The 23,157-nt window shown below is 37.1% G+C and overlaps 1 protein-coding gene and 1 pseudogene across 2 annotated transcripts in view; one reads left to right on the plus strand and one right to left on the minus strand.

Moving 5' to 3' along the window:
* The window catches only part of TENM2 (teneurin transmembrane protein 2), a 926,033-nt gene that overhangs the window by 672,332 nt on the left and 230,544 nt on the right, over positions 1–23,157 (minus strand). The window lies entirely within an intron of this gene.
* Positions 16,486–16,700, plus strand: LOC123862050 (phosphatidylinositol N-acetylglucosaminyltransferase subunit Y-like; annotated as a pseudogene).

Raw genomic sequence — 23,157 nt, forward strand, 5'->3', positions numbered from 1 at the left:
AGTGGGAGAGATTTAATTTTTTTAAAAAATGCATTTGACTGAAGGCAAAACGTTAGGTAGATGTTAATTTAACAGATGTCTAGTTTTGCATCATCAGCCTGAAACAGGCAATTTCTGGCAAGTCTTCTCACCACATCGCAACACAAAATCCTCTCAATTCCACATGGATATGCCTTTCACAACCTTCCAAGTGAGCCATTTTCATTCAAAGGAAAATGCCTGAAATTACTCAGGGAAGATGCTAACACCTGGCAATAGTTTTGAAGGAGGAGTCCATGAATGCACCGAGGTATAATGGAACAAAAGTCAGCTCACAGCAACTTTTTAGTGGAGAGAGAAAGCAGAAAGAAATGTATTCATACTGCAAAAACAGCTAACACATCACAAAGTTACTGTGTATGGGAAAATAACCCCCACCCTCCATACTGTTAAGTGGTAACTAGTTCTTTTTGCAAATATATTACACATACACATCAAATCTAATTTGCCATTACTGTGACGTTGTCTGAAAAAGGAAATCATTTTTTTGAAAAAGGATGCTTTAAGACTTCATTGTTCCTAGAATGCGTCTTTGCAAAAAGCCCTAGCCCTCCAGGTCTATATAAATATATAAAATATAATATATAATATATATTGTATATCAAGTATATATAGATAAATAGTTAAGTGTTATATAAAGATCTAAGTTATATATAAGCGCATAAACTTAACTTGGGTAGCAGTCCATCAGTTGACATAATGCTAAATTTGGCATTCAGTAGCTATTTAATTAAACTTAATTAATTTGGATTTTGTCATTTTACTTTCATTTTGGAGCCAATACACTTTAGTTTTTAAGCCACAGATATCTTCATAAGCTTTGTAAAGTTCAAGTGTACTAGATATAATGCTCATGACTCATAGGGGAAATATCCTATGTAAAGTAAAACAAAGCTTATAGATTTTGGGTTGGTGTTATCCTCAGTCTTTTCACACCAAAAGATATGTTGATATTCATTCCTTGTTAGAATCCATAAGGTTATTCTAGTGTGATTGGCTGAATTCAAATGCCACTATAAACGCTGGCCCTTGCACAGTTCCTATTGTGATAAATATTTCTAGAAAGGAGAGTGGAAGACATAAAAGGAGGGAGGGAGAGAGAAAGGAAGAGGAGAATCCCACTGCAAAAGATTAAGAATTTATTTTTGCCGTTCAAAGGTGGCTCTACAATTCTGCAGGATTATTAATTAGCACTCCTTACTTTAATAACAAAGAACATTTTACAACCAATGTAATAAACTATTTCACTATCAATAAACTGCAAATTCTATTGCTCCTCCCTACCCAACGCACAGATATTTCGAACAATCGAAAATACATTAGGTAGCTTGTGTGTGTGTGTGTGTGTGTGTGTGTGTGTGTGAGAGACTCTTTGATTCAGCATTTTTATTTTTAGGTATTTAAAGTAAATGGTCTATATCTTGTTTTCTGACAGAATATGGCAAAAGGCCATTTTTAAGGGCTGAGAGAGATTAATGATATGATGGCAACCTTTGGAGAATGAAACAAAGTTGGGCTGGTCTCCAAACAATTCAATACAGGGAGGTGTGTGCGTATACTTGTACATGTGCGTGTGTGTGTGCGTGCGTGTGCGTGTGTGCCTCTGTGACATGTAATAAATACTGAGTTAGAGAACACTGTCCCTAGGTAATTCCATTTTACTTTATAAACATCACAACCGTGGGAAATGAGGAAAATTAGCCCTGCAAATTCAAGGAGGCTAAAATGCATATTGGAAAAAAAAATCCAAAAGGGAGGTAGACAGTTTCCACCAACACATATTCCCTCTCATGAGAGCTGTACCAAGTCAAGGACATGATCTGAAATTGAAAAAATTGGGAGGAAAAAAATTTAAACCACTATATGACTGCAAAAAGAGTAAGAAAAAAACCTGTCAACACAAAAGATTCCTTTCTCACTCTCTGAAATTCTAATCCAGTAATCATGTCTGCCTTCTAAAGCACCTTTCATCTGACTATCTCCGAGGCCTTTATGGTATTAAACACTCACTGAATCCCTGAGGTGGGTAAAATTATTCTAGTCATTTTACAAATGTATCTTTTCTCTCAAACCTCTCATCCTGGGGAGTGATAAGTCTGGGAATAAAAATCAGGAATCGATGAATGACCAGAGTCCTTATTCCTTTAACCTGTTTTATAATTACTTAGGGGAAAATTCTGTGATTTGCTCTGGGAAAGTGCCCTGATGAATTGAATGTAAGTTTTTGATTTGGTGTAAATTATCTTAATATATGCTAATGTATTCTTGCTCCTATCCTTGTCTCCACCTTTCCCCTCATCCCTTTAATTGGAAGGACTGAAGAATATGTTGGGATATGATAAATCAGAGAAATAGAAGTAATTAAAAGTGCAAAGAGAAAACGAGTTTAGTGGATATTTCCACATCTTTGGGTCTTAGGGAATACTATAAGAAACTACAATCAGTTAGCCATGTGACCTTGGACTGGGCATATAACCTCTCCAGGCCTCAGTTTACACACCTGTAAAAAGAAGGTTAAATTATATAAATTCTAAAGTCCCTGATTGCTCTACTATTTATTGTGTGGCTCCACATTTATAGCCAACATGGTTTCTGTATTTTGGCATGAATCTGTATGATAAAAAAGAAAAAAATAAATCTAAGATAAATATTTCAAAATATTGCCAAAAATTAACTGTGGCTGAGAAGCATTTATAATGTCAAAACCATTCTTCCTCCTTCTTATGCCACTGTTCCTAACAGATCCTGAAGAACAAATACTCCAATTTGGAACCCACTGCCAGACAGATGCTAGTCTACCAAAATAAGTGGATCTCAAGTGCAAGTCCCATTCAGATGACCTTGTGCTTTGGACTGACACGTTACAAATGCATCAAGTGCAGTCGATGTGACTGCCCCTTTGAAGGTGAGATAAGTGGGGTCTCTGCACCCAGAAGGAGAGAAGGCCAGCGTGATGACTGAGGTGTCAGTTATGGGGAGGGGGATAGAAATTGGCCTAAGGGTGTTAAGTTGTAAATTACCACACTGGAGTTGACAGAGAGATTAGTTCGGACTTTCAGTGTGGAAGAAAGCCAAGGGACCATGGAATATCAGATGCTTAGTTGTCATTATTTCTGCCTCAAAGAGTGGCTCCTCCCTTTTTTAACTGGAGTCCCTGCCAACATCTCTCCGTAGGACACCTAAATCATGAGACTATCAAATGTAGGCACCCATTCATGATCAATCCTCCCGTTCCTTCCTAATTTAGGCTTACATCTCAAAGAATATTTACCTTCTGTGCAACCTTCTGTCACTTAACTGTTCAGTTCAGCAGTTAGCAAAGACTTAGTGTTAGTCATCTAGGGGAGCTCTGAGCTAACAGAAGCACCAGGATCCATTTCTTGATTAAAGATTTCCTTTTAGGTCAGGGATTGAAACTTTAGCAGTATAAAGTTCACACTGTAAGGTTACTGGGCAGATCATGATATTTATAGGAGATAATTCCAGAAGACAGTGACTCACGATAGAAGAATTTAAAAAGCCAGGCACTAGCTTCTGATATTTAAAAAAAAAAAAAATTGAGGACATTCCAGGTCTAACTCTACCACAAGTGACACAAATCACTTAGCCCCATGTGTTCTCCCTCAGGTGGTCTGTACTGCATGGTGATGAAGCAAACAGATGCCAGAAGAAGAATAATGGGGTTCAGGTCTCTGCTTCCCCACTTTCTAACCTACGTATTTGGATAAGTTATTGAATTTCTCATGGTCTTATGTTGCTCATCTGTAAGATGCTGATAACACTTCCTAATTCATGGAATTGTTCTGAACATTGAACAACTTCATATGTGGTAAGTATCAAGTAACTTTTTTCTAATAATTGTATCATTTGCAAATAATTATTACACTTGGAGATGCATCCTACATGATAGTACCAAGTTTGTTCACTACCAAGATCATTGCTGTTATTGGTAGTATGACCTATCAAGACTACAAGTGTGGTCATAATTTATGCATGGAGGGGACAAAAGGGAGCCCTGTCCAGCAGCACGCGCAGCAGATGTAATTAAGATTATTGTGTCCAAAGTAGGAAGATAAAATGCAGTCCTAATGCAGGGTACTTAAAGAGGGCTTTTTAAAAATTCACAAACTTTGGACGCACCCATAAAAGTAGAAAACCATAAATATTATGTGAGAGCATGAATCAGATTTTAGTGTAAGTGGTTTTTGTTAATGCCCTTTTATTGTATTTGACATGTAATGCATCATTGGAAAAACATACATTTTTGAAGATGTAAAAATTAACTATGGTTGTTTTCTTTATCTGAGCAGAATAGCAGTTAAATCTTTTAGAAAATGTGTTTATCCAGCAAGAACATTTTTTCAAAGTTGGACTTTCATGGTGCACCAAGTGCTTGAGTGATACCATTTTAGAGAAGGGGATCTTTGATCTGTCCTCAAAAGACTATTTTTCAGTGGCCATTTTCAAAGACCATTAAAAAGACCAAATTGCTTGAATGAAGTTATAGGGAAAAATTAAACACATGTAAAAATATATGTTAAGCCCTTACTTGCCAAAGATCATGGCTATGTTATCTCATGTAAGCTTTAGGTCAACCTAAGAATCAGGCACTATCTTCAGTTAATGAGAACATTTATTATACACAGAGACAGTAAATAACCATACTGCCAAGCCTCAGATCAAACCCAAGTTTTTTAGGATCCAAATCCATGCTCTTTTTTTTTTTTAAGATTTTTATTTATTTATTGAGAGAGAGAGAGAATGATAGAGAGAGAGCATGAGAGGGAGGAGGGTCAGAGGGAGAAGCAGGCTCCCTGCTAAGCAGGGAGCCCGATGCAGGACTTGATCCTGGGACTCCAGGATCATGACCTGAGCCGAAGGCAGTTGCTTAAGCAACTGAGCCACCCAGGCGCCCCCAAATCCATGCTCTTCACACAACATGACAACAGTCCCAACCAGCTCAATTATTAAACTCCATCAGCGTCAATTAGAAAATATTCCCAATAACTTGCAAAGGGGCACTGAACAATGACTATATCATACTTGGTCATGGCAGACTATGTAATTAGATGTTACTATATTGAAAAACAAACCTTTATAAAATATGCTTTCAAATATGCCTTAGATTATTTGAATAAATGTTAATTTTATCACCCGATTACATGTACATTCCTTCGTGGCACGTTTGGCTCCCTCAATTTTATTTTATGCTGTATATTTATTATTATTATTTTTTAAAATTTTATGTCCCCCTCTCTAATATCTGTTTCAGGAGGTGAGGGCAAAACAATGTTTCATTATTATTTCATTATTTCTGATTCCTCAGTAGGCATTCAGTCTACATTTGTTTAATGAAAGGACGAATGATGGATGGATGAATAAGTGAATGAATGAATATATAGATATAGATATCTATCTATCTATCTATCTATCTATCTATCTATCTATCTATCTATCATCTATAAATACACATGGTTAGACAGGTCTACATGTTCTAAAATCCAAAGTCTCATTATACAAAGAGATATAATAGAATAAAACGATCTCCGACGAGTGCCAGGGAAGATGATATAAAACCTTCCCTTTACACAATTGCCACTACATATATTCCACTGCAGCTATCACTATCTCCAAGCTGTAACATGATATTTTAACTGTGCCCCTGGTATTATTATTCTGAATGGTACCATTAATTTTCATGTTATGTAATAGGATACTTTAAAACACACAGCTCAGGAAGAAACTATCTTCTGTGGCTTTTCCATCATAACATACATAAGTACCACATTCTGTGCTGGCATTCTCTCCTGGGCTTTAGGTCAAGATCACTAAACCGTGAAACATTTAGGTATCTACTCACACTAAAGGGCCACATAAACACAGCCATGTGGCAAATTAAGAGGTGAATTAAGCTCTTTGAAATCCACCTCTCTTCCTAGTACAGAGTTACTCCTAGATTCTAAATATTATAAAATATAGCCAACTATCCATCTGAAATCTGGGAGGGTGTCCTGGATTGAAGTGAGAATTGTCAGAAAACCACCAGAAGCTAGGAAGAGACAAGGAAAGATTCTTCCCTCCAGGTTTTAGAGGGAGGATGGTCCTACTGACACCTTGACTTTGGACTTCTAGACTCCAGAATTGTGAAAAACTAAATTTCTGTTGTTTTAAGCCATCCAGTTATTTTGTTAAGTCCACCCTGTGACACTTACACAATTGGCATTGTATTTTGCAAGGAAGAAAAAAAATCCTTTAGGACAATGTTGGGGAATCTTGTTGATAATATGGCATCAGGTCTATTAAATTGTTCCTTAATATGATAGATTGCATGCAAAGATGGCCAAAACAGTTATTCCTGTTTCTATATCCATACCTCGTTGCTATGTGATTTTCTATTCCTCTTAATAGGAAGTGGAGTTAATTTTCCTTCCCCTTGAATTTGGGCTGGCTTTGTGGTTTGCTTTACCTGATAGAATATATCACAAATGACACTGGACAACTTCTATGTCTAGGCCTCAAGAGGCATTTCAGGTTCTGTTTTCATCCTTCTGGAACATGGTACCAACCATTTAAGGAAGCTCAGGCCACCCTGTGGGAGGAAGAGAGACAAACCCTCTTATCTTATGCTCCCTATATAAGAGTTCTTAATCTTGAGTGTGCTTTGGAATCACCTAGAGGACTTATTAAAACAGATTGCTGAAAGCCACTCCTAGTTTTTGATTCAGTTGTCCTGGGATGGTGTCTGAGAATGTTCATTTCTAAGGACTTCCCAGGTGATGCTAATGGTGCTGGTCCCGTGACCACAGTTTGAAAATCACTGCCCCAGACCAACCAGCCTCCACTTAAGCCCTGAAGTTATTCTAGTCATGTGACTGACCCCAGGTAAATCCAGCAGAAGATCTCTCAGTTGACCCACCAGCTCCTGAGTTATGGGGTGGTTTGGTACACAGTAAGAAACAACAATGACACCAAGTTTTTCTGGCTCCTCACTTATTATTGGTTTTATAACATCTTTTAAGTTTTTACTGCAAAGCCATTTGTAGTTAACAGAAAGAAAACTAGAGAGTATAATGAGAGGCAGTGATGAAGTTCTTGCTTGGGCAAAAACAAAACAAGAGAGATGGCTTTATGTATGTAGGAATGGGCAAAGACAATGCAAGACATGCAGAACAATTAATTACTTTTTCCTGTTTGACAATGACCCAGAGACATTTTTCTCAAACTTTAAGGTGCTTAAGAATCCCTTGACAAGCTCACTGACATTCAGATTGCAGAGCATGACCCCTCACAGATTCAGTGGAGGCAGACAAGGACCCAGTAATCTGTATTTTTAAAATAACTACCCTCATTCCTGGTGGTTCTTATTGAAATGGTTTAGAGGTCCACAGACACCAAGGAAAGACCTGATGGTAAGTTCCTGGGGGCCAGACAATGTTTATAAGCGTTCACAGAGTTCAAATATAGAAAAGCTCTTGAAAAATGTGTTAAATCACCTGCTTGGTTGGGAACATCTTCTCTTCAATATAAAGAGCACTCTTTATGACTGATTTCCTCTATTTGCAGCTATAATCACTTTCCTTCTTCCTCCTCTACCTGGCTTTTAAGAGATGGTGTAAAAAACCCTCTGCTGAGAGGGTTTAAGGGCTTCTGGCTCACTTTATGCACTGGTGGTAGATCTTTCTGTCCACTGCTAGGTCATCCCACTCCACCTCAACCCCCCTGCTGTCACTCTCCCTAAATAAAACTCGCCCACATCCCAGAGCACCTCAAGACTGAGTGGGCATATTGAATACACAGAGTGACCAGTGAGTAATATGGGGTTATTCCAGAACACCAGCTTTTCCTCTCCTCCCTCCCCAGTATAGCAATCATCTAAAGTAATTCTTATTTATATATCACAACATGTGGGGCGCCTGGGTGGCTCAGCCATTAAGCGTCTGCTTTCGGCTCAGGTCGTGATCCCAGGGTCCTGGGATCGAGTCCCACATTGGGCTCCCTGCTCAGCCGAAGCCTGCTTCTCCCTCTCTCACTCCCCCGCTTGTATTTCCGCTCTCGCTGTGTCTCTCTCTGTCAAATAAATAAATAAAATCTGTAAACAAAATACATATCACAACATGTGATTATATGCTATATGTGACTATGATCCTATTCCTCAAATTATTGACTTATATATCTGTCATCTAAAATCAATATAATTTCAAAACATTTTGCTAATGCACAGGGTTTCAGAGAAAATGTATTAATGTTGCTCACAACCTTCAGAGAGATGAAATGGAAGCCATTATATCCTCAGTTTAAACTTCACTTTAAATGCCTTTAGTAGTTTGCAGTCCTGTTTCACAAGAACATATAAATCAATTTGAATTATGGTCAAATTTCAATGTAGATATATTGATTCTAGAAGTCAATCTTACTATTTACATAACTAAACTTTGTGTGTGTGTGTTGATTATAATTTCTGCTGCTCTAAAACACAGAGATTTTTCAGTTTAGAGAGTAATTTTTAAAGTTTTTAATTTACCCCAAACCTTCCTCCCCCAAAACACTCACCCTCTGAAAAAAAAATCTTACTTATAAAAGATAGGCTCCCTGTGGCATTTAATGAGTTACCCATCATTAACTCCACAGGATACAGTCAATAAATTTAATATGTGTGTACTTAAATGAAAGATCTGACAGCCATGAATTGTAAATAGGAATTTGGTATAAACAGAGATTTTTATGAGTAAAAAAATAAGAACAACATCATTGGAACTTACATTAACAATAAATTCTTCCTGGCTACTTCCTTCCTTCAGGTTTTATTAGAAGAAGGAGTTGATGCTTAAGGCCTCTTAGGGACAAGATGGGGATAGTGTACCACAATATTAGAGCAGAAAATCTCCAGTGAGATCATTTTAGTTTAGTATCTATCCCCTTTTCCATCTTATTCATAAGCAGGTGAAAAATAGTATTGCCACCCATCCTGGGCCATTCACTTTTCCATTTAGAAACCTTCTTAAGGAGGGTGAGGGAAACTAATAGAGAAACCTAACTTTATTTTGTCTCCAGGAGGCAATGGGGGCCAGGGGAGTAACTTTTACAGATTATCTACCATGAGTCAAGTACCAAGTAAGGCACTTTATTTAAGTAATCCTATTTAATTCCTCAAAGCCTCAGTTTTCATATATTTTTGAAGAGATTCATAATCCCTATATTGTAAACTGAGGCTTAGAAATTTTAAATCCCCTACCCAAAGTCACACAAGCTAACAAATTATAGAACCGTGTTAGTTTACTTGATGCTAAAAATGATCCTACTATATCAAAATATTCAGCTCTTAATTCAGGGTGGGCACATTTTTTTTTTCTGCAAAGGGCCAGAGCATAAATATTTTTAGTCTTGAGGGCCATATGGTCTCTGTTGCAACTACTGAACTCTGCTCTTTTTTTTTTTTTTTTTTTTTAAGATTTTTTATTTATTTGTGAGAGAGAGAATGAGAGACAGAGAGCACAAGAGGGAGGAGGGTCAGAGGGAGAAGCAGACTCCCTGACGAGCAGGGAGCCCGATGCGGGACTTGATCCCGGGACTCCAGGATCATGACCTGAGCTGAAGGCAGTCGCTTAACCAACTGAGCCACCCAGGCGCCCCATGAACTCTGCTCTTGTAGGTGAAAGCAACCGTAGACACTACATACATGAATAAGCATGGCTGTGTTCCAATAAAACTTTTTTAATGGACATTGAAATTTGAATTTCATTTATTTTTCATGTGTCATGAAATATCATTCTTCTTTCATTTTTTTCAACCATTTAAAAATGTAAAAACCATTTTTAGTTTACAGCTATATAAGACCAATTGTCTGGCTAAATTTGGTCCAGGGACCTTAGTCTGCAAGCCCTTCCTTTAATTCCCTTAGGATCTGGAGGTCAGGGGCTACATTTTTTGATTCTCTGGCTCTTGTGAGTATCTCCTCACAGTGCCTAAAACGGAGTAGGCTCTTGCCTAACATTTGATGATTGGACTGAAAGTGTGGTTCTCAATGGTCTCATTTTTTATCTTTTGAATTGTGTATTCCTTGCTCTCTTTTTACTTGAGCCTAAATTTACTCCATTGCTGTAATTTCAAATTTTTTCCAAGAAAAATAAAAGTTTTATCATTTAAAGTTACTGTACCTTAACAAATGCACCTAAAGTGGCACTGCTTTTGCATGCATGAAAGCTCAAAGCCTCAACAACTCCCATGAGCGATTAATCTTCTAACACTAATTAGATATTTGCTAATTAGCGTCTGATGTGTGAAATGAAAAAACATTTTGAAGCTGAAATGAATAGGGTCTAGGAAGATAGGGCTGTATTCCAGTTCCCCCTTTTCCATATTATTATCATATTTCATAAATATTAATAAGATCACATGATACCAGCCGCTCTATAAAATTATCTCTCTGAACGAAGGCTTTTGTTTGATATAATAGGGATGTGTCAATATTTTGCATATGGGAGAAAGCACTCAATGAAGGAAAGCATTTTTCCCCCTCAATGTTAAAGAGATGTCATATTTCATGAATCACTTTTATGCTTGATCAACCAGTTCTACTTTTTAACCTAGACTACTTCTTCCCATAAGGGAAGGTAGAAAATCTTTCTCCAAATCATCACCTCTCTTCCTCTCTTACACCCTAATCTCATCTTGGTTTAAAAGAAAACTTAATAGAATGGAAAATATCTTAAACCTATGATTCTGTACAATGAAATAATAAAAATCATTATAGAATGGTCAATTTCAATAAGGAATTTGATTAGTAAAAGAGAGACATTTGAATTTCATTAATTGCATGCATGAAGACAGTCCTAAGAAACCTCCTTATGTCATCCTAGTTAAAAAAGAAGAAAGAAACTGTAGAGAACGGGATACAGGTTTCAGCGCTTCCAACTCACACACATAGTCTGTAATATTCAAGTCATAAATAGTAAGTCATGTTGTATTCATAAAATGTAACATTTTGATTTGGAATATTTCTCAAGTGAAAGCCTACATTAAACATATTTGGTTCTGAAAGAAAAGACCTATAATAATAAACTATTTCAGTTGGTGTGGGATATTTTGAAAAACCACTCACCTGTGAATGCTGGTCATATCACAAATTATATCTAATTACAGCATTGATACAGTAATTTGAAATGATAGCTAAGCACAAGTTGACAAAGGTGACATTGAAACATAATGACGATGAGATTATCGTTTTCTTAGGCTGACATTTTGTGATTATAATAATGCTGATCGAGATGATTAAAACCATAATGAAGGAAAAGCTCCAAGAACCAGAACAAAACATACCGAGACTAGAGAGAGGCCAACTATTATTTTGAATCCTGCTTCTTCAATATATGTTCTCCTGCCAGCATAAAATTAGATGCTTGCTCTGGTCCCAGAGACCTGTGGGAACTTCAGTTGATAGACAATGTTTTCTGCCTACTCACAGAAGTTCTGTTTTTCAAAGCTGGAATCAGAGGATAAGGTCATCCATGCCAATTTATCCATTTGCACCGGGGATTGTATTCCAATTAGCTTGGAGATTGATTATCAGCTCCCAGATGCAAAACACCAATACACCATCTGCATTGATACTCGGTTATAAGGATCTTCAGCTTAGAATTCATAGTGATCTCAAGGCTCTGCCGTGTTGCAAACACCAAACGAATGGGAAAAGTCTGGCAGACATTACCCTCTCACTTATGATTAAATGAGAATAAAACTAGACAGCTTTTAATTACCAACAACAGAGAAATGAGTCAAGGGGAATCATACCAATCAAGACATCACCAGTCAATCCAGCAGGCCGACTGGCTGAACCTGGGAAATGTACAACGTTCTGTACCTTGCTCAAACAAGCCTATTTAAATTGTATCAAGTTCAAAGTATCTGACAAGACTTGTAATTCCACCTGAGTTCTGAACTGTATTTCAAAAATAGAAGATAAATATGTCTCAATTATTTAAAATCACCTTCCAAACTATATACGTGTTCTCAAATTTGTTTTTCATTTACCTATGGTATTTGCCATCTTAAAGGATCAGAGATTCATTGATACTCACTTGGAAGTAATTTGCAAAGAAATCTATGCCACTAGCTAGGTTAGGTCCAATTGTCCCATTTTGCGGATGAGGCAACTGAGACATAGAGTGAACAGTTTAGACTGTAAGTATTGCCTCTTCATGGGAAACTTTCCATTACCTACAGTATCCTACCGTGAAACATTTGAAAAGATTTCCTCCTTCCTTAAAGTGTCAACTGACTGCTTGTTTTATAGTTCAGATATCATGGTTTTGTTATCATCATTTATTTTTCTGCAGGTATATCAAGGAGGTACGTTACAATGTGAATTACCTGATGTCCAAATATATCCCATTCCTTGGTGAAATCTATTTCAGTTGTAATCTTCATCCTCATACATTCCATCCTAATGAAACCCACCTGGGTTATAATTACACATTTCCCCAAGGATCACCTATGATTTTAATCTTTGCAATGTGCCCAGGAAGATGGACAAGGACAAAGGTCGTGGGAGGTAGTAAGAGCTTACATAAGTCCTCACTCAGTTTCAGAGGTAGAATGTGGTGGCCTCTTCATGAGATCTTGTTTTTTTGTTGTTGTTCGTTTATTTGTTTTTCAAAAAGAAGAATCATCATCATTCTGAGAAAACCAGACTTTTCCTGATGGATGAGGCTCCTGTTTCTCTACTTTTAGTCAACCGATCCCTAGAACTTTTAATTTTTTATTTTATATCAAATCGAACTACTGATACACTAATTTGAAATGATAGTTAAGCACACATTGACAGGAGACATTGATGTTGTGATGCATATACTTTATAGAGTATCTCATTTATTCCTGACAACATTGTTGTCTACATTTTACAGATGAAGAAACGCAGTTCAGAAAACTTTAAATCATTTCAATCCATTCCCTCAAAAGTATTTACTTAACACATATAGCATGCTGACCACTGTGATGGGGCTGGGCATCTGATCTTGAGCCAAAAAGACAACTTAAACCAATTACAGGGGCTGGTCTGAGGTCTTAGGTCAAGTAACTGATGAGTTCTATCTCCTGCCTGGATCCATGTTAAAATCACATGTACCCCAAATTTCCAAACTCATAGGCCTCTGTCCTCTCTCACATTTTATCATTATCAGGAGTCATTAAACTATAACATATGGGCCAAATTTAGTCTGCAAACCGTTTTGTATGTCCCACAGCTAAGAATTTGCTTCCCCCACTTTAAAGTGTTGTTTAAAAAAAATAAAAGACTATGTGACAGAGACATTATGGCCCACAGAGCCTTAAATATTTATTTTTTGGCACTTTACAGTGAAAGTTTGCTGACCCCTGATCTTTATGAAGGAAAGTTAAACTTCCCTTCAAGGTCTTTTCAATGAGTCCTAAATAGCTCTGTACAGACAGTATGTGTTGCTGGCTTTAGGTTGTTTGTGGTAGTGATAATTACTTATTTGTAGCTACGTTCTAATCATTGTGGAAAATATTCTTTAGCTTATCAATTCTATTAAACTTCAAAATAAGCCTAAGTAGGCACTATTATTATCCTATTTTGCAGGTTAAGAGACTTAGGCTCAAGATAGTCAGGTATCAGGGCATATGGTCCAACAAATAGGCAGGATTCAGACCTTACTCTGTCCAGGCCCACTACTAGCCCAGAGGGCATCTATATACTAAAAAGTAAAAGGTGTTCCTTCATGTTGTAAGCAAACTGCTGGGCAAGAGGATCAGGAGCTAGAGTTCAGGCTCACTCTTCTCCTTGGCCAAGCTTCCTGCACAACCATAAGCAGGTTGAGCTTACCAACCACTCTGTTATCCAATTCTTCTGCGTTAACCTCATCTTCACTGAGCATCTTCATGTTCTATACCTTCTCCTTGGCACTGTTTTCTCACTTGTGACTTTGCCTTTTCAACAAGCAGGGTTTAGACTTCCTCTAAGGATCATCACTGTGACTACCTCTGCCAGACTTCTTATTTCTCAGGCCTCAATTCCCTCAGCCCCCCAAAAGGCATACCTGGTTTTATTGCACTTTGCAGATAGTGCCTTTTTTTTTTTTTAAAGATTTTATTTATTTATTCATGAAAGACAGAGAGAGAGAGAGGCAGAGGGAGAAGCAGGCTTCCAAGGAGCAGGGAGCCCGATGCGGGACTCTATCCCAGGACCCTGGGATCATGACCTGAGCCGAAGGCAGACGCTTAACCAACTGAGCCACCCAGTGGCTCTTTTTTTTTCTTTTTTTAAAATAAATCAAAGGCTTGTGGCAACCCTGCATTAAGCAAGCCTATTGGCACCATTTCCCCAATGGTATCTGCTTCACATTTTGGTGATTCTTGTAATATTTCAAACATTTTCATTATTATTATATTTGTTATAGTGACTTGTGATCAGGGATCTTTGATGTTACTATTATAATTGTTTTGGGGCACCACAAACCATGCCCACATGAGATGGTGAACTTAATACATACTGTGTGTTCTGACCGTTCCACCAACCAGCCATTCCCTCCTTCTCTCTCTCTCTACCCCCTTGGGCTTCCCTATTCCCTGAGACACAATATTGAAATTAAGCCAATTAATAATCCTACAATGGCCTCTAAGTGTTCAAGTAGAAGGAAGAGTCACACATCTCAAGCCAGAAATGATTAAGCTTAGTGAGGAAGGCACATCAAAGCCCAGCTAGGCCAAAAGCTGTTAAGTTGTGGATGCAAAGGAAAAATTCTTGAAGGCAATTAAAAGTGCTACTCTAGTGAACACATGAATGATAAGAAAGTGAAACAGCCTTATTGCTGATATGCAGAAAGTTTTAGTGGTCTGGATGGAAGATCAAAGCAGCCACAATATTCTCTCAAGACAACGCCTAATCCAGAGCAAGGCCCTAACTTTCTTTAATTGTATGCAGGCTGAGAGAGGTGAGGAAGCTGCAGAAGAAAAGTGTGAAGCTAGCAGAGTTTGGTTCATGAAGTTTAAAGGAAGAAGCCATCTCCTTAACATAAAAGCGCAAGGTGAAGCAGCAAGTGCTAATGTAGAAGCTGTGGAACGTTCTCCAGAAGATGTAGCCAAGATAAGTAATGAAGGCACCTACACTAAACAACTGATTTTCAATGTAGATGAAGCAGTCTTCTCTTGGAAGAAGATGCCATCTAGGACTTTCATAGCTAGAGAGAAGTCAATGCCTGGCTTCAAAGCCTCAAAGGACAGGCTGACTTTCTTGTTAGGGGCTAAAGTAGTTGGTGACATTAAGTTGAAGCCAGTGCTCATTTACCCTTCAGAAAATCCAAAGGACCTTAAGAATTATACTAAATCTACCCTGCCTGTGCTCTACAGGAAACAACAAAGCCTGGGAGACAGCACATCTGTTTACAATTTGGTTTACTGAATATCTTAAGCCCACTGTTGAGACCTACTACTCAGAGAAAAAGATACCTTTCAAAATATTACTACTTGTTGACAAGGCAATTGGCCACCCAAGAGCTGTGATGGAGATGTACAATGAGATTAATGTTCTTCTCATGCCTGCTGACACAACATCCATTGTGCAGCCTATGGATCAAGGAGTAATTTCAACTTTCAAGTCTTATTATTTAAGAAATATATTTTGTAAGGCTATAGCTGCCATAGTGATTCCTCTGATGGATCTAAGCAAAGTCAATCAAAAACATTTTGGAAAGGATTCCATCATTCTGGATGCCATTATGAATATTTGGGTTTGAAGCACCCGGGCTGGCCAAGGGCACCAGGCAGTGTGGTCACGGGCTACCTGACCATGCTGAGCAGAGTGTGCAGCTGGCTCCCACCTCAGCGCTGCAGGGTACACACGTGCCGCTGTCCATGGTTGCCCGCCCATAGGTGCCTTTATGCGTCGGGGTGGTGGTGCTGGGCAAGAACAAGAGGATGGGGGATCAGCCCCTTGCCTTCGACCTGGCACTGCTCAAGTTCCTGGTGTGCCGTTCTCCAAGAAGACACTTAGATATGAAGTATTGACAAATGAGTTGATTAATGAAGAGTTGGGAATAGCCTATCCAATTATTGATGGGATTCCTAATATGATACCGCAGGCAACTAGGATGACACATGAAAATAGTAAGAAGAAATGGAGCAGCACTGGATCATATGTAAAAGCGACAACACTAGGGGTGCCTGGGTGGCTCAGCTGATTAGGCATCTGACTCTTGACTTCAGCTCAGGTCATGATCTCAGGGTCATGATCTCAGGGTTGTGAGACTGAGTCCCCCATTGGGCTCTATTCTGGGTGTGGAGCCTGCTTAAGATTCTCTCTTTCCCTCTTCTTCTACCCTCCTCCCCACTAGAACTCTCTCTCTCTAAAAAACAAACAACACACAGAACTAAATTTTCTTAATACCACTTATCTTTTAAAAAGTCAGAATGGCAGGTAATAAGTGGGGGAGAAGAATGTTTCTGTCTCTTCCTACATTGACTGCCCTTATTCCATTGGTCTCTTTAGCAGGACTGTTCTACTCGGCCTCCGTGGAAGAAAACTTCCCACAGGTTGCACTAGCACAACCAGTCTGTGCTTTCACAGTCTGCTCAGGCTGATTACCATGCCATTTTATATGTTCTTCCACCTTTGGACCTGGATGGGTATTAAACTCCTCAGGCATAATTAATACAACCAGAGCCAAGATAGTATATATATTTATGATATGTCTTGAGTGTCTATCTCTGAAGGCTCAACTACATGGAAATACTGGAAACCCACTTAATTTGCAGGAAAGGTACTTTGCCTTGCTTCTCTCAGAGGGTTAGGACTATGGGAGGCTTAAGCTGCAGAAGCTTCTTTTCTTGTACTTTTGTTCTGTCCTTGTTTTTTTGAAAATTCTAATTTATAACTACCATATCAGAAGAAACATTTCAACAAAGCTCCTTGTTGGAAATTAATAGTCCACCATCACCTGATGACTTTATTAAGAAATAATAAAAAAAAAGTTAATCATTAAAATTTTATTTGTTTATTTTAGATTCAAAGTATTTGGCAGAGTCACATGTTAAGGATGACTGACATAATTCCAAAGGAGCTATGCTGGAATAGTTGTAGAGAAATGCATTTGAACTGGGGTGATAGAAAACTACAATAAAATGGAAATTTCATGCACTTGCAAACATTCTGAGTTTGTAAAATTACCTTTGTTTCTTTGGCATCAAATGCTTACATAAGTAATAATAAAATAAGATAACACTTTTTCATTTAAAAAAAAAGAGTATTTCTGTTTCATGGGAAGAGGTCAAAATATCAACATGAACAGAAGTTTGGAAGAAGCTGATTTCAACCCTGTGGATGACTTTGAGGGGTTCATGACTTCAGTGGAAGAAGTAACTGTAGATGTAGTGGAAACAGCAAGAGAACTAGAATGAGAAGGAGAGTCTGAGGATGTGACTGAATTGCTGCAATCTCATGATAAAACTTGAGCGGATGAGGAGTTGCTTCTTATGAATGAGCAAAGAAAGTGTTTCTTGAGATGGCATCTACTGGTGAAGATACTGTGGAAATTGTTGAAGTAACAACAAAGCATTTAGATATCACATAAACTTAGTTGATAAAGCAGAGGCAGGTTTGAGAGGGCTGACTCCAATTTTGAAAGAAGTTCCACTGTGGGTAAGATGTGATCAAACAGCATTGCATGCTACAGAGAAATCACTCATGAAAGGAAGAGTCAATCAATGCAACAAACTTCAATGTTGTCTTATTTTAAGAAATTGCCACAGACACTCTGACCTCCAGCAACCATCACCCTGATCAGTCAACAACCATCAATATTGAGGTGAGACCATCCACCAGCAAAAAGATTATGACTTGCTGAAAGCTCAGATGATGGTTAGCATTCTCTAACAATAAAGTATTTTTTAATTATGTAAGTTTTTTTTAGACATAATACTATTGCACATTTAGTAGATTACAGTATAGTGTAAATATAACTTTTATATGCACTGAGAAACCAAAAACTTCATTTGACTTGTTTTATTGCAATATTCACTTTATTGATATGGTCTAGAACTGAACCCATAATATCTCTGAGCTACGCCTGTATTCATGCAGCCTTTGGAGATGCAAAAGAATAGCAAAGAAGGGAACCTGGAACAACACTATGGACAAAATGGACCTAAGAGACATATACAGAACATTCTCTCCAATGATAGTACAATACATATTCTTCTCAAGGGTACATGGAACATTTTCCAGGACAGACCATATGTTAGGCCACAAAAGTCGGCAAATTCAACAATGCTGAAATCATACCAACTATCTTCTCTGACTGCAGTGGCATAAAATTAGAAGTCAATAACAAGAGGGAAACTGAAAAACTCACGGACATGTGAAAATTAAACAACACCCTCTTTAACAATAAATTGATCAAAGAAGAAATTAAAGGGAAATAAAAATGCTTCTTGAGACAAGTGAAATGAAAACACAACATACCAGAATTTGTGGAATGCAGCAAAAGCAGTTCTAAGAGGGTAGGTCATAGCTAAATGCCTGCACTAAAAAGCAAGAACAATACCAAATAAACAACCTAACTCTATAACTTAAGGATCTAGAAAAAGAAGAACAAATTGAACCCAAAGTTAGCGGAAGAAAGGAAATAATTAAGAATAGTAGAAAGAAATGAAATAGAAAACAGAAAAACAATGGAAAAGATTAACCAAACTAAGTGTTGGTTCTTTGAAAGATAAAATTGACAAGCCTTTAGCTAGACTAACCAAGAAAAAAAGAGAAAGGGCTCAAATAAACAAAAGCATAAATAAAAAAGAAACATTACAGTTGATGACACAGAAATTCAAAGGATCATAAGAGTCTACTATTAACAACTATATACCAACAAACTGAACAACCTGGAAGAAATGGAAAAATTCTTAGAAACATACAACTTAGCAAGACTAAATGAAAAATAAATAGAATATCTAAATAGACCAATAGCCACTAGGGAGATTGAATCAGTATCAAAAATCTCCCAATGAAGAAAAGCCCAGGACCAGATGGCTTCACTGGTGAATTTTACCAAATATTTAAAGAAGAATTAACACCAGTCTTTATCAAGCCCTTCCAAAAAAACAAACCCCCAAAAATAAACAAACAAGAAACCCAAAGAGGAGGGAACATTCCCAGACTCATTTTACAAGGTCAGCATTTTCCTGATACCAAAACCAGAAAAAGACCCTACTAGAAAACTATATTATATATCAGGCCAATATTCCTGATAAATATAAATGCAAAAATTCTCAGTGAAACAATAGTAAACTGAATTTGGCAGCACATGAAAGGATCATTCACCATAATCAAGCAGGATTTATTCCAGGAATTCAAGAATGGTTTAATATATCAACATAACATATCAATCAGTATGATACATCACATTAATAAAATGAAATAAAAGAATCATATCATCACCTCAATAGATACAGAAAAGAACATCTGACAAAATTTAATACCCATTTGTGATAAAAACTCTTAATAAATTAGGCATAGTCAGAACATATCTCAACATAATAAAGCCCATAAATGGTAAGCCTACAACTAACATCATACTCAATGGTGAAAGGATGAAAGCCTTTCCTCCAAGATCAGGAACAAAACAAGGGTGCCCACTCTTACCTCTTCTATTCAACACAGTACTGGAAGTCCTAGCAAGAGCAATCAAATACGAAAAAAAAACCCCAAAAAACAAAGGTATCATAATTGAAAAGAAAGAAAGAAAATTGTCTCTATTTGTAGGTGACATGATTTTATATACAGAGAATCCTAAAAACTCAATCAAAAAACTGTTAGATCCAATCAGTGAATTCAGTAAAATTGCTGGATACAAAATTAACATACAAATATAAGTAGCAATTCTATACATTAACAACAATATTTCTGAAAAAGAAATAAAGAAGTCAATCCCATTTACTATAGCATCAAAAACAAAACAAAACAAATGCCAAGTAATGAATTTAACTAAAGAGGAGAAAGATCTCTACATTGAAAAATATGACATTGATAGAAAAAAAAATAGAAAAAGAGACAAATAAATGGAAAGGTATCCATGCTCATCCATTAGAAAAAATAATATTGTTAAAATGTCAATACTACTAAAAACACTCCTAAAATTTATACGGAACCAGAAAAGACCCTGAATCACCAGAGAGTCTTGAGAAAGAACAAAGCAGGAGATATCAATTTCTTGATTTTAAGCTATGCTATAAAGCCATAGTCATCAAAATGGTATGGTATTGACATAAAACAAATAGACCAAAGGAACAGAATTGAGAGCCCAGAAATAAACCCAAGCAAATATGGTCAAACAATATTTCACAAGGGAGCCAAGAGTACTCTATGGAGAAAAGGCAGTCATTTAAATGGTGCTGGGATAATTGGATATTCACATGTAAAAGAATGAAACTGGACCCATATCTCATACCACTCACAAAAATTAACTCCAAATGGATTAAAGATTTAACATAAGATCTGAAAACATGAAACTTCTAGAAGAAAACATAAGAACAAAGATTCTTAACATAGGTCTTGGTAATGATTTTTTTTTAGTATGATACATAAAGCACAAGGAATAAAATAAAAAAATAAACAAATAGGATTACATCAAAATAAAAAACTTCTGCACACAAAAGAAACCATCAACAAAATGAAAGACAACCTACAGAATGGGAACAAGATATGTGAATCATATATTTGATAAGAGGTTAATTTCTAAAACATAAATAATTCATATAATCAATAGCAAAAAAACAAATAACCCAATGAACAAAAAAATGGGCAAAGGACCTGAATAGATTTCTTCAAAGAAGAGGTACAAAAGGCCAACAGATACATGAAAAGATGCTCACCTTCATTAGCCATGAGGGAAATGCAAATTAAAACCACAGAGAGATATCACGTCATGCCTATTAGAATGGTCATTAACAAAAACACAGGCGATAAAAACAAATGCTGGTGTGGATATGGAGAAATGTGCACTGTTGGGATTTTAATTTAATTGGTATAACCACTATAGAAAACAGTATGGAGGATCCTCAAAAAATTAAAAATGAACTACTGAAATTCCACTTCTGGGACTATATCCAAAGGTAGGGAAAGCATGAAATTAAGAAGCTATCTGTACCTGCATGTTCATTGTAGCATTATTTATAATAGCCAAGATGTGGAAACAACTTAAGTGTCCATAGATAGATGAATGAATAAAGCAGTTGTGATTATATATAGATAGAGATACAGATATAAAAATGGAATATTATTTAGCCATAAAAATGAGAAAATTCTACCATTTGCAATAACATGAATAGACCTTGAAGGCATTGATTAAGTGAAATAGTGAAATAAGCCAAAGACAAATACTGTATGATCTTATTTATATGTGTAATCTACAAGAAAAAAATCACAGAAAAAGAGATCAGATTTATGGTTACCAGAGGCAGGGGTGGGGGTCAGGGGAGGAAGAATTGGAGGAAGGTGGTCAAAAGGTGAAAACTTCCAGTTATAAGATAAGTAAGTCCTGGGGATGTAACATACAGCATGGTGATTATAGCTATCACCACTGTGTGATACAAAGGAAAGTTGTTAAGAGAGTAAATCCTAAGAGTTCTCATCACAAGTAGAGATGTTTATTCTTTTCTTTTTTCTTTTCTTTTTGTTGTATCTATAGGAGAAGATGGAAGTAGCTGAACCTATTGTGGTCATCATTTCAGAATATATGTAAATCAACCATCATGACGTATGTCTTAAATTTATTCAGTGATATATATCAACTGTCAATAAAACTGAGGGAAAAAAAGAGGGGAGACTGAGTAATTCTACCCACCCACTTAAGCCAGAGTGGCTAGATCAAATGAGTAGGGAATGCTCTCAAAAACAGTAACTTAAATGCTGTGTACCCCTTGGGCTTCTCACTGGAATCTTCTGAAAAGGCACATCCAGAAGGCACTGGTATAAACCAAAAAGGAAACTGGAAAGTCATCTGAACTTGGATTTTAAAAGATTTTAAAAAGAAAATTGACAATTATTTTCATCTCAGAGAAGTGATAATTCAACCTAGAATAGCCATGTTAACAACACGCTTCTAATTGTCCAAAATATGAAGAAAAAAAGGGCAAGAAGGAATCATATTAAAGAGAAACTTTATCCTGAAGACAAAGAAAATGTTGGGTTCAAGGGACTCTTGTTTAGGTCTTAGGTATTCTGAGAAGGTAGATATTACATTAGGAACAAGGAACAACAGGTGTGACAGGGAAGCATGGAAACAGGGTTTAAGAGAAGGTGGGGGGACAGGAAAGTCTCATCAGCTCTTATCTGTATTATCCTTAGACCATCATAGGTACCCTCCTTATTGACAGTCTCGCCTCTATCCTGCACACCAAATCAATCATCCTAGAAATTGTTTCATCATGTCATAGTATTGCTCAAATACCCTTCAAAGGGTTCTTACTGAAAATCAAATCCAATTGCTTTCCCATGGCATTCAATGTAGGGCTGCCAGATAAAATATAGGATACCCAGTTAAATCTGAATTTCAGATAATAATTTTGCTTGGGACCAGCTATGCCAAAAATTACTTGTTGTTTACATGAAATTCAAATTTAACGGGGTATCCTGTAATTTTATTTGCTAAATCTGCAAATTCAAAGGCATTTCTAATTTGGAGCTTTATCTTCTTGCATGCCATTAAAGTGGTTTTCTTGACCTGTGACTTGCACAAGGAATGTTCTGGTGTCCAAGCGAGGCTGCTACTGGTACCCTCACCTGGTATGTCTATTTTTCTCTCTATATCCAGCAAAGTATTACATCACAGTCCCCTGTGAGTATACTTACCCCTGAGAAATTACATCTATGAGATGCATATGTTCCTCATTTGACACTCGGTAAATACCTATGCTGTTTCTATCAACATTTTGACACTGCTGGTTAGGGTGGCATTTGGGGTTATTTAAGCCCTCAGTTGTTACCCTAATCTGCCCATTCATGCTCTAGATGTGTCCTTCCTTATAGATACAGTCAGAGACTCAACATGGCTTAAACCTGAAGCCTTAGACCCTCTGAGGTTCGATAGTTGTCTAAGACTACAAGTCTGGCAAGTGACA

The sequence above is a fragment of the Mirounga angustirostris genome, unplaced genomic scaffold, assembly GCF_029215605.1.
Source record: "Mirounga angustirostris isolate CCGP_5_RB_7025 unplaced genomic scaffold, mMirAng1.0.hap1 SCAF_7, whole genome shotgun sequence".
Lineage (NCBI taxonomy): Eukaryota > Metazoa > Chordata > Mammalia > Carnivora > Phocidae > Mirounga > Mirounga angustirostris.